At 42.2% G+C, this 9,547-nt stretch overlaps 1 long non-coding RNA gene across 1 annotated transcript; it reads right to left on the reverse strand.

Annotated features, from left to right (window-relative positions):
- Window positions 1-270: 270 nt before the first annotated feature.
- Window positions 271-9,178, reverse strand: LOC140713987 (uncharacterized). Its single transcript, XR_012095799.1, has 3 exons — window positions 9,031-9,178; window positions 5,977-6,107; window positions 271-403 (listed from the first exon to the last, which is right to left on the reverse strand). It is a non-coding gene; the product is annotated as an uncharacterized lncRNA (long non-coding RNA).
- Between the last annotated feature and the right edge of the window lie 369 nt (window positions 9,179-9,547).

A 9,547-nucleotide genomic window follows, 5' to 3' on the forward strand; every position in this document is an offset into this window, starting at 1 on the left:
CAGCAGTTTCTCAGTTGACAACAGTAATGGCAGACAAATGTCCCATGATGGATGTGACACCTCGCGAAGGGCAGATTTGGAATATCTTTTCCATGCAAGCAGATAACACAGGGGGGGAATGTTTTATCATCAGTTGGACAACTTATTGTCAAATCTTTAGTATGATGTTTCACTGCTACCATTAACTGTTCCTTTAAATTCAAAATGTACTTTCACTCTCAGTTAAGATAAATTCACATTTGTGAAAAATGTATGTCTACTTACAAGTTGTAGATGATCCTGATGTTGACGAATCCGATAATATTTCTGGAACCACAGGATTTCCACTCAACAACAAATCTTACAGGACAGCGACAAACAGTTCCATTTAATTCAGTGCGATATCAGTGAAGTGAAGCAGACGCTTTGAGGGAAAGGGTATATTTTTGTGAGCTGACAATTAATATAATAATTCTTAGAGAGTTTAACATTATACAGGACACAGAAATAAAAACAGAAGATGCAAGAAATGTTCACCACGTATCTATAACAAAACAGAGTTAATATTTTACTGAAAGTAATGCACACAAACTACTGGAGGAACTCAGCGGGTTGGGCAGCATCTACAGAAAGGAATAAAATGTCGACGTTTCGGGCTGAGACCCTTCATCAGGAAATCACTTCTACCCCCACTTATTAACGCAAATATCCAATCAGCCAATCATGTGGCAGCAACTTAATGCATAATAACATGCAGGCGTGGGCAAGAGGTTGAGTTTTTGTTCAGACCAAACCTCAGAATGGGGAAGAAATGTGACGCAAGTGATTTTGACAGTGGAATGATTGTTGGTGCCAGATGGGGTGGCTTGAGTATCTCAGAAACTGCTGATCTCCTGAGATTTTCACATACAACAGGCTCTACAGTTTACAGAAAATGGTGCAAAAAAAAAACAAACAAAAAAGTTTCCTGAGTGTCAGCTCTGCAAGCAAAACTGCTTTGTTTAGGAGGGAGGTCAGAGGGGAACGGCCAGACTGGTTCAAGCTGACTGGAAGGTGACAGTAACACAAATAACCATGATTACAACAGTGGTCTACAGTGAAACATCTCTGAATGCATAACATGTTGAACTTTAAAGTGGGTGGACTACAGCAGCAGAAAACCTCAAACATACACTAAGTGCTACTTTATTAAGTACAGGAGGTACCTAATAAAGTGCCACTGAGTATATATTATTAATTTCCAGTTAGATTATCAAAATATCTAAATATTGACCTACAATTTTCCTTGAGAACATTGGATTATTTTGGGGGGGTTAACAAATATAATCAGGGTATGTCAAAGTTGGTGGAACATGAATTGCATTTTGCATTCAATAAAACTCCACGACTGAAGCAAATTTCACCCAATTTGGCAATGGGTTTGAGAAAGTCGTTTTTCCCTGGTTATACTTCCTGACTCTTCCTCCGTTGCATTGACAACTGCACTGGTGCTGCTTCATGCACCTTGTGTGCTCATCAATATTGCCTCAAACTTCCAACCTGCCCTTAAATTCATTTGGGCCATCTTTGACACCTCCTTCCCCTTTCTTGGTCTCTCTGTCTCCAGTCTGGAGACAACTGTCAACAGATATTTTATATAAACTTATTAATTCCCAAAGTTGTCTCAGCTATACCTCTTCCCACCCTATCGCCTGTAAAAATGCAATTCCCTTTCCTCAGTTTTTTCACTTCTGCAGATTTCCATTCCAGGACATCAGAAATGTATTCCTTCTTTAAAGAATGGGGCTTCCCTACCTCCAGTACTGATCCTGCCCTCGCCCACATGTCCTTCATTTCCCCTATATCTGCCCTCACCCCATCCATCTTCCCACCACCTTAATAGTGATAGGGTCCCTCTTGTTCTCACTAACCACCCCATCAACTTCTACATCCAACACATTATCCCACACAACTCCAAATGGACCCTACCTCTAAACATATTTTTACCTCCCCCCGCCCTCCGCTTCTTGCAGGGATCTCTCCCTCTGCGATTTCCTTGTCCATTCATCTCTTCCTACTCATCTCCCTCCAGGGACTTATCCCTATAAGGAGCCGATGTGCTACACCTGCCCATTCACCTTCTCCTTCACCTCCCAAATAGCCCTTCCAGGTGAGGCAACACTTAACCTGTGAATCTGCTTGGGTCATCTGTTGTGTCTGGTGCTCTCGACAGGGCCTCGTCTACACTGGAGAGACCCGACGTAAATCGGGGGACCACTTTGTCGAGCATCTCCGCCACATGTGGGAGTTTCCGGTGGCCAAACAATGATTTTCATTCCCATCCAACATGTCGATCCATTCAAGATGAGGCCACCTTCACGGTGGAGAAGCAGTATCTGGATACTTCCAAACTGATGATATGAATATCGATTTCTCCTTCACATTGACAAAATTCCTTCCCCCTTCCAATATTCCCCACCCTGACCTTGTACTTCTTATCACCTGCCAATTACTTCCCCTGGGTCCCCTCCTTCTTCCCTTTCTCCTATTGTCTACTTTCCTCTCCTATCAGATTCCTTCTTCTCCAGCCATTGACCTTTCCCACACACCTGGCTTCACCTATCACCTTCTAGCTAGCCTTTTTTCCCCTCCACCCACCTTTTAATTCAGACTCCTCCCTCTCAGTCCTGCTGAAGGGTCTCGGCCCGAAACGCAGTTGTTTACTCTTTTCCATTGATGCTGCCTGACCTGCTGAGCTCCCCCAGCAATTTGTGCGAGTTGTTTTGGATTTACAGCATCTGCAGATTCTCTTGTGTTTGTAGCTTTTCTTTAGTTACGACTGCTAAATAATAAAATACTTATTGCCAATCACACCCGCTGAGTTTGAACTTCCTTTCTGCATGTGGTTATGTTGATGTCAACTTACCCAACAGCAATGGGTAAACATTTACAATGCTCCAGTGAAACCAGAGAACTTGCACATCAAAACTCTTTCCCCTTTTGAAGCAGGTATATAAAATCATGAGGGGTATACTGTAGATAGGGAAAATACAAGCAGAATTTTCCCCTCAGGTTGGGTGAGACAAAAACTAGAGGTCATAATTTAAGGATGAAAGGTGAAATATTTAACAGGAACATGAGGGGGATCTTCTTCACTCAGAAGGCAATGGAATGTGAAATGAGCTGCCAGTAGTTCACCGTCAATATTTAAGAGAAATTCGGATAGGTTTATGGATGAGAGGGGTATGGAGGACTATGGTCTCAGTCAGGAGTTCCCAACCTGGAGTCCATGGACCCCTTGCTTAATGGTATTGGTCCACGGCACTAAAAAGGTTAGCACCCCTGACTCTAGGTGTAGGTCAATGGAACTAGGCAGGTTAATAATTTGCAGGGACTGGATGGGCTGAAGGGTCTATTTTTGAGCTGTAGTTTTCTATGACACTATGACTCTATTTCTTAGCTCTTTCACCGAGCCTGCACTGAATGCAAAGCAAGATTTTATGTAAGAGCCTAAGAGCATCTGAAGATCAGGAATTCATTAACCCCATATATGCTAAATGCATCAATGGAGGAGGATTACAGAAGAGATACTCTTTCCCAGGGAGGTGGCAAAGGAGGGCAAAATCAAATTTCTTGACATTCTGGTTTTATGATAAACAGGGATTCAGCAGATGCTGGAAATCTTGAGCAACACCCACAAAATGTTGGGGGAACCCAGCAAGTCAGGCAGCATCTCTGGAAATGAATAAACAGTTGGCATTTCATGCCGAAACCCCTCATCAGGGTTTATCTTGGTCAAAAAACTTTGTTTGTTTAGACCCATCCATAGATGGTGCAAGATTTGGTGAGTTCCTCGCACATTTTGTAATGTGTTACTGATACTATGACGATCATCTAGGTTTGATTATATATTTTAATCGCAAAATAAATATATTTTTATTATACTTTTATTCCTCTACTTCACTAGGAGTTTGTGAAGATTAGGCATGACATCTAAAACTTTGAAAAACTTCTATAGATGTGTGGTGTAGAGTATATTGACTGGCTGCATCATGACCTGGCATAGCAACACCAATGCCCTTGGATGGAAAAGCGTACAAAAAGTAGTTGATATGACCCAGTCAATCACGGATAAAGTCCCGTCCCCCCCCACCATTAAGCACATCTACATGGAACTTCACTGGAAAGCCACATCTATCATCAGGGACCCCCAGCACCCAAGACATAAAAACATAGAAAATAGGTGCAGGAGTAGGCCATTCGGCCCTTCGAGCCTGCACCGCCATTCAGTATGATCATGGCTGATCATCCAACTCAGAACCCTGTACCTACATGCTCTTTTCTCACTTCTGCCATCAGGAAGAAGGTACAGGAGCCTCAGGACTCACACCAGCAGGTTCAGGAACAGTTATTACTCCTCAGCCATCTGGCCCTTGAAACAGTGGGTGACTTCACTCAACTTCACTTGTCCCATCATGGAACCGTTCCCACAACATGCGGAATCACTTTCAAGGACTTTGCATCTCATGCTCTCGATAATTATTGCTTATTTATTTATTATTATTATTTCTTTATTTTTGTGTTTGCACAGTTTGTGGTCTTTTGCACACTGATTGAAGGCTTAAGTTGGTGCAGTCTTTCAATTAATCTATTATGGTCATTATTTTATAGGTTTGTTGAGTATGCCCACAAGAAAAATTAATCTTGGGGTTGTATATGTTTACATATATGTATTTGATAATAAATTTACTTTGAATTGCATCACCTGCTGAGTGTCTCTAAGATTTTTGGCTCCTATTCCAGATACACAGTATTTTGCATTTGATTTTGTTATATTGCCATTTGCTCAGAGACAAGAAACTGTTGGATTCCTGTGTGTAAGAGAGATTGTGCATCACTGTTTATGTATAAAACTTCATGACGAAGGCAACTGAATCATTCCTGTATCATTTGACAATTTAACAAAGACCGTTTGACAAGTTTGGAGAGAGAGTGGATTTTTTTTCTGGTTGTAGGAGGAATGTAATTGGCAGCATTTTTTTTGTCTCTGGAGGAGTGAAGCAGACAAATTGACCATTCTTATCACATCCTGAGATCATCACACACTTTGCCCTTCAAACAAGTATACGTCTTGAGGTGGATTTCTGACACTGACTGGTCTCTGATACAGCTAGATTGAGGGTTGGCTCCATATCAGGAAAATGTGCTTTAAATTAAAAATGATGCAATCTTCTCCTAGTGCTTGAGTTCCCAATGTTCTTTACACCATGGGCCCCTACCATTAGCCGAGGACCTAAAGTATCAGTCCTCCAGATCCAGTTGATGCAGAGAAGATCTGATGTAGATTAGACAAATGGACTAGGGGTTCCTAGAACTGCATTTCCAACTACAATAGACAGTACCAAAGGCCCAAATTCAATTCCCTCCTCTGTCTGGAAGAAATGGGGGCATTTTCCCCCCGATGTGTGGGGTTCCTCCTAGTGCATCAGTTCCCCTCCACATTCCAAGGACATAGGGGCTAGTAAGTTGTAGGCATGCTATGTTGGTGCCGGGATTGTAGCGACACTTGTAGGCTGCCCCCAGCACATGTTTGGTCTGTGTTGTTGTTTGTTGACACAAATGACACATTGCACTGTACGTTATGAGGTTGGAATGAACACGTGACAAGTAAAGCTAATCATTTTTAGAACTGCATTTGTTTCTGAAAGCGTGTGAAACCGTGAATATATTTCTCTCACTTTGGCAGGGAGGAGTGCCAACACATTCACTTCCCCAGGCTAGCTTGTCAGTGTTGGTAAAGCTAATTCAGATTTTATGCCAAGTCAAAATTACACGCAATCATGAAAATCTGAGTAACGTCACCTTGGGAGCACTTCATTGATGGTCAAGGGAAGGCAAAGGTTTCGGCAGCCAGATTTGTTCATTTTCAACAGGTTGTTGGGTTTATGTTTACTGCACAGCTAAGTCTCCATTTTACAGGGTGGAGGGCAGGTGAGCTCCTACCAATAAACCGCTCACCTGAAAAAATGAAAAGAGACCTCTTGCTGACGTCCAGATTGTGTTTGACCAGCTGCAAGCTCTCCTTCGCGTGGTTACGTGCTTTTCCGAATTTACAGTGACAGCGTTTTCTACAAAAACCTTGACATTTCCTGGGGAAATGAATAAATTGCACATTCATATCAGAATCAGGTTGATTACTGTTGCCATATTTGCTGGTTTTGTGGCAGCAGAACAGTGCAAGGCCTAAGTAGTTACGATGAGTTACAGAGAATATAAATAATGAAAGAGACAGATAATGAGTTCATTATTACGGGGGTGTTAAATATAATCTTGGTGGTGACAATATGGACCCTTCTCTGTCATGGATAATGAGCCCATTAAGAGCTGCAACAACAGAAGCTGAAGATCATTGCAATGAATGGAGGACAGAAGCTCGAGATAGGTGATAATTGTCTCTTTGAGAGTTGGAGGCTGTGAAATCCGTGGAAGTTTCTGGCTGTCTACGGCTTCTCAGGGATGCCACAGCAATTGTGCAAGACGGCCAATTTGTGACCGGGGATCCACCCCCCCCCCCCCCCCACTCCTAAACACTGGCCTTTCCCAAAGGAACTCCATGGTTGCACTTGTAGATGGTCATTGGACCCTTTGCCTAAATTTCTACTGGAATGATACTGCGGTGGAGGTTAATAATTAACAGAAGCCTCTCGTTAAGACAGCTATACATTCAAATTTCTGGAGGATCTCAGCAGGTCAGGCAGCATCTATGGAAAGGAATAGTGTCAACATTTTGAGCCCAGACCCTTCTTGAGGACCTTAAAGAGAGCTTTTGGTTTCATTATGTTAGAGAATGAGGGAGTATAAGAATGCCAATAATTCATGTTAATGGAGTTGGTTATAAGCACTAGTTGTGAGAAGTCATTAATTTTAGAGAATGAGAAGTACGAACAGTGGAGAAGCAGTGTTGGCCTGTTATCTTGCTTGGTCTAATCAGGACATTGGCGTTCTTTGCCATTGACCTGCGGCCCCAGTGTGAGGGAAGCAGCTTCTCTCATCATACTAATGAATTCAAGATGACCTCCCGTAATCTCCCAGTAATCAATGTTCAAAGTTCAAAGTACATTTAGTATCAAAGTATATATGCTGTACATTATACGACCTTGAGATTCATCTCCTTACAGGCAGCCACAAAACAAAGAAACCCAATGGAACCCATTAAAGATAAAGACCAACTAACACCCAATATGTGGAGAAAGAGAAAAAAAAACACAAATCATGCAAAAATAAAAGCAAGCAACAGCGTTCAGAATGAAAGTGAGTCCGTAGAGACGAAGCCCAGAGCAGGCCCACAGCCTCGGCCTCAGTTCATCACACAGTAGAGTAACTTGTGAAGCTCGCTGACATGAAGCCTGGAGCAGCCGGAGCAGGTCAACAGCCTCAGCCTCACAGCAGTGAAGAGCAGACCAGAACAGCCCTGACTCTCGCCTCCAGGCCCAACACCCGGCCTTTTCAATTATCTCCCTTCTTTGCTCTACATCGCGGAGTGTCTGAAGGTCAGGCATATTAACAGTAATTTATTTTGTTTTCTGTCTGCTTTCAAGGCTCTACTCATTTATACATTGTGGATATCTGGGCCTCCTCTTGCAGACCTATTAGATTGTCACAATATTTCAAATAAGTCAGCAATGGTGACTGTTAATTAATTAATTTACCCCTCTTTGTTACCAGTGTCTTCTCCAACCAGCCACTATATTTTTCACCCATATGTGATATTTGTAGAAGTCTAACTGTTAGTTTCTACTTCCACCTTCCTTTCCAGTCCTGATAAGACCATAAGACATAAGAGCAGAATTAGGCCATTCGGCCCATCAAGTCTGCTCTGCTATTCAATCATGGGCTGATCCATTTCTTCCAGTATAAGATCATAAGACATAGGAAGGGACTCGGCCCAAAACGTCCACTGCTCAATGGTTTATTTAATATCATTTAACATATTTAATTCCTGGAGACTGTGAAGTGTTATTCTCCTCCATAGATGCTGCCTAAACCTGCTGAGCTCCTCCAGCATTTCTCCTACTTCCTCCCGGACGCCAGGCATTCACAGCTACCCACTGCTGTCATGTAATGTGGGTGCAATGTCACTGAAACACTGAAGGCATGAAATTAAACTGAATTTACAACATCACTGCTAACTAGCTGCAATTTGAAGTTCTGTCCTAACAGTGCAACATTGATACAACCAAGACCATAAAACATAGGAGCAGAATTAGGCCATTCAGCCCATTGAGTCTGCTCCACCATTCCATCTTGGCTGATTTATTACCTCTCTCAACCCCATTCCCCTACCTTCTCCCCATAACCTTTGATGTCCTGACTAATCAAGAAACTATCAACCTCTGCTTTAAATATACCCAGTGACTTGGCTTCCACAGCCTTGCGAGGCAATTAATCCCACAGATTCACCTTCCTCTGGCTAAAGAAATTCCTTCTCACCTCTGTTCTAAATGGACGTCCCTCTATTCTGTGGTTGTGCCCTCTAGTCCTAGATTTCCCTCACTAAACCCAAAGAATTTCAAGTCATTGTGCAAATCAAGATTAGGTTTTTATTCAGAGTGGTGGGTGCCTGGAATGTGCTGCCTAGTATGGTGGTTGAGGCAAATACATTAGAGGCTTTGAAGAGACTTTTGGATAGGTACATGGATGTGAGGAAGATGGATGGATATGGACATGGTGTAGGTAGGAGGAATTCGTGTCTAAGTGTTTTTAATTTGCTTTTTTAGCTGGTTCAGCACAACATTGTGGGCCGAATGGCCTGTACTGCAGTGTTCTCTGTTCTCAGTCATCTACCTGTCTGTGAGTGAAAGATATTTATGGGAGCAATCTAATGAAGTCCTAAATTGCTTCAGGAGAAATATAGAAACAAATATTGCTAAATCCTTTTATGAAAAGGAAATACCAATCTAGTTACTAGCTAGCCAGTCTACAACGTTACTAAATAAGCACTTGATCACAGATCTTAATTTTAAAAAATGATTGCATTACCTCATCTGTATGAAAGTTAAAACACCCACTGACCTCGTTATTGTTGACCCTTCCTTAACTCAGAGTCCCATCTGTTCTGACGACATAAATCAGGTAACTACAGAATCCCACTAGGCTTTATAATTTATATCATGTCAGCGAATAATGATCATACTCTGTTGCTGCTGCAGTACCTGCTACCTCATCAAGCCGGGTGTTGGATTGACTGGATGTGAGAGCACGCAAGAATGAGAACAGCAGAGAAACAGGTCATAAATCAACCAACAGTTAGACATACATGAGCAATCCAGCCTATTTACATTCCTGCATACAAAGTCATCTTTTCTGTAGTCCTCCAGTACTGTGGTTCAGCTCTGGGTTTAACTCTTTCCTAAACTCCTGGATTACACAAGTTAAATGCAATCTCCAGCTACCATCAGTATCCAGAAAGAGTCACTTTTGTCTCTCAAATAATATCTGCAGTGTCGCATACACGTCTTTTAAAATCCCACAGTGTGAGCTGATAATTAAAGTGATGAACTGAAAATGCATGGCAGTTAGAAAATGCTCG

This window comes from Hemitrygon akajei, chromosome 20 (genome assembly GCF_048418815.1).
Source record: "Hemitrygon akajei chromosome 20, sHemAka1.3, whole genome shotgun sequence".
Lineage (NCBI taxonomy): Eukaryota > Metazoa > Chordata > Chondrichthyes > Myliobatiformes > Dasyatidae > Hemitrygon > Hemitrygon akajei.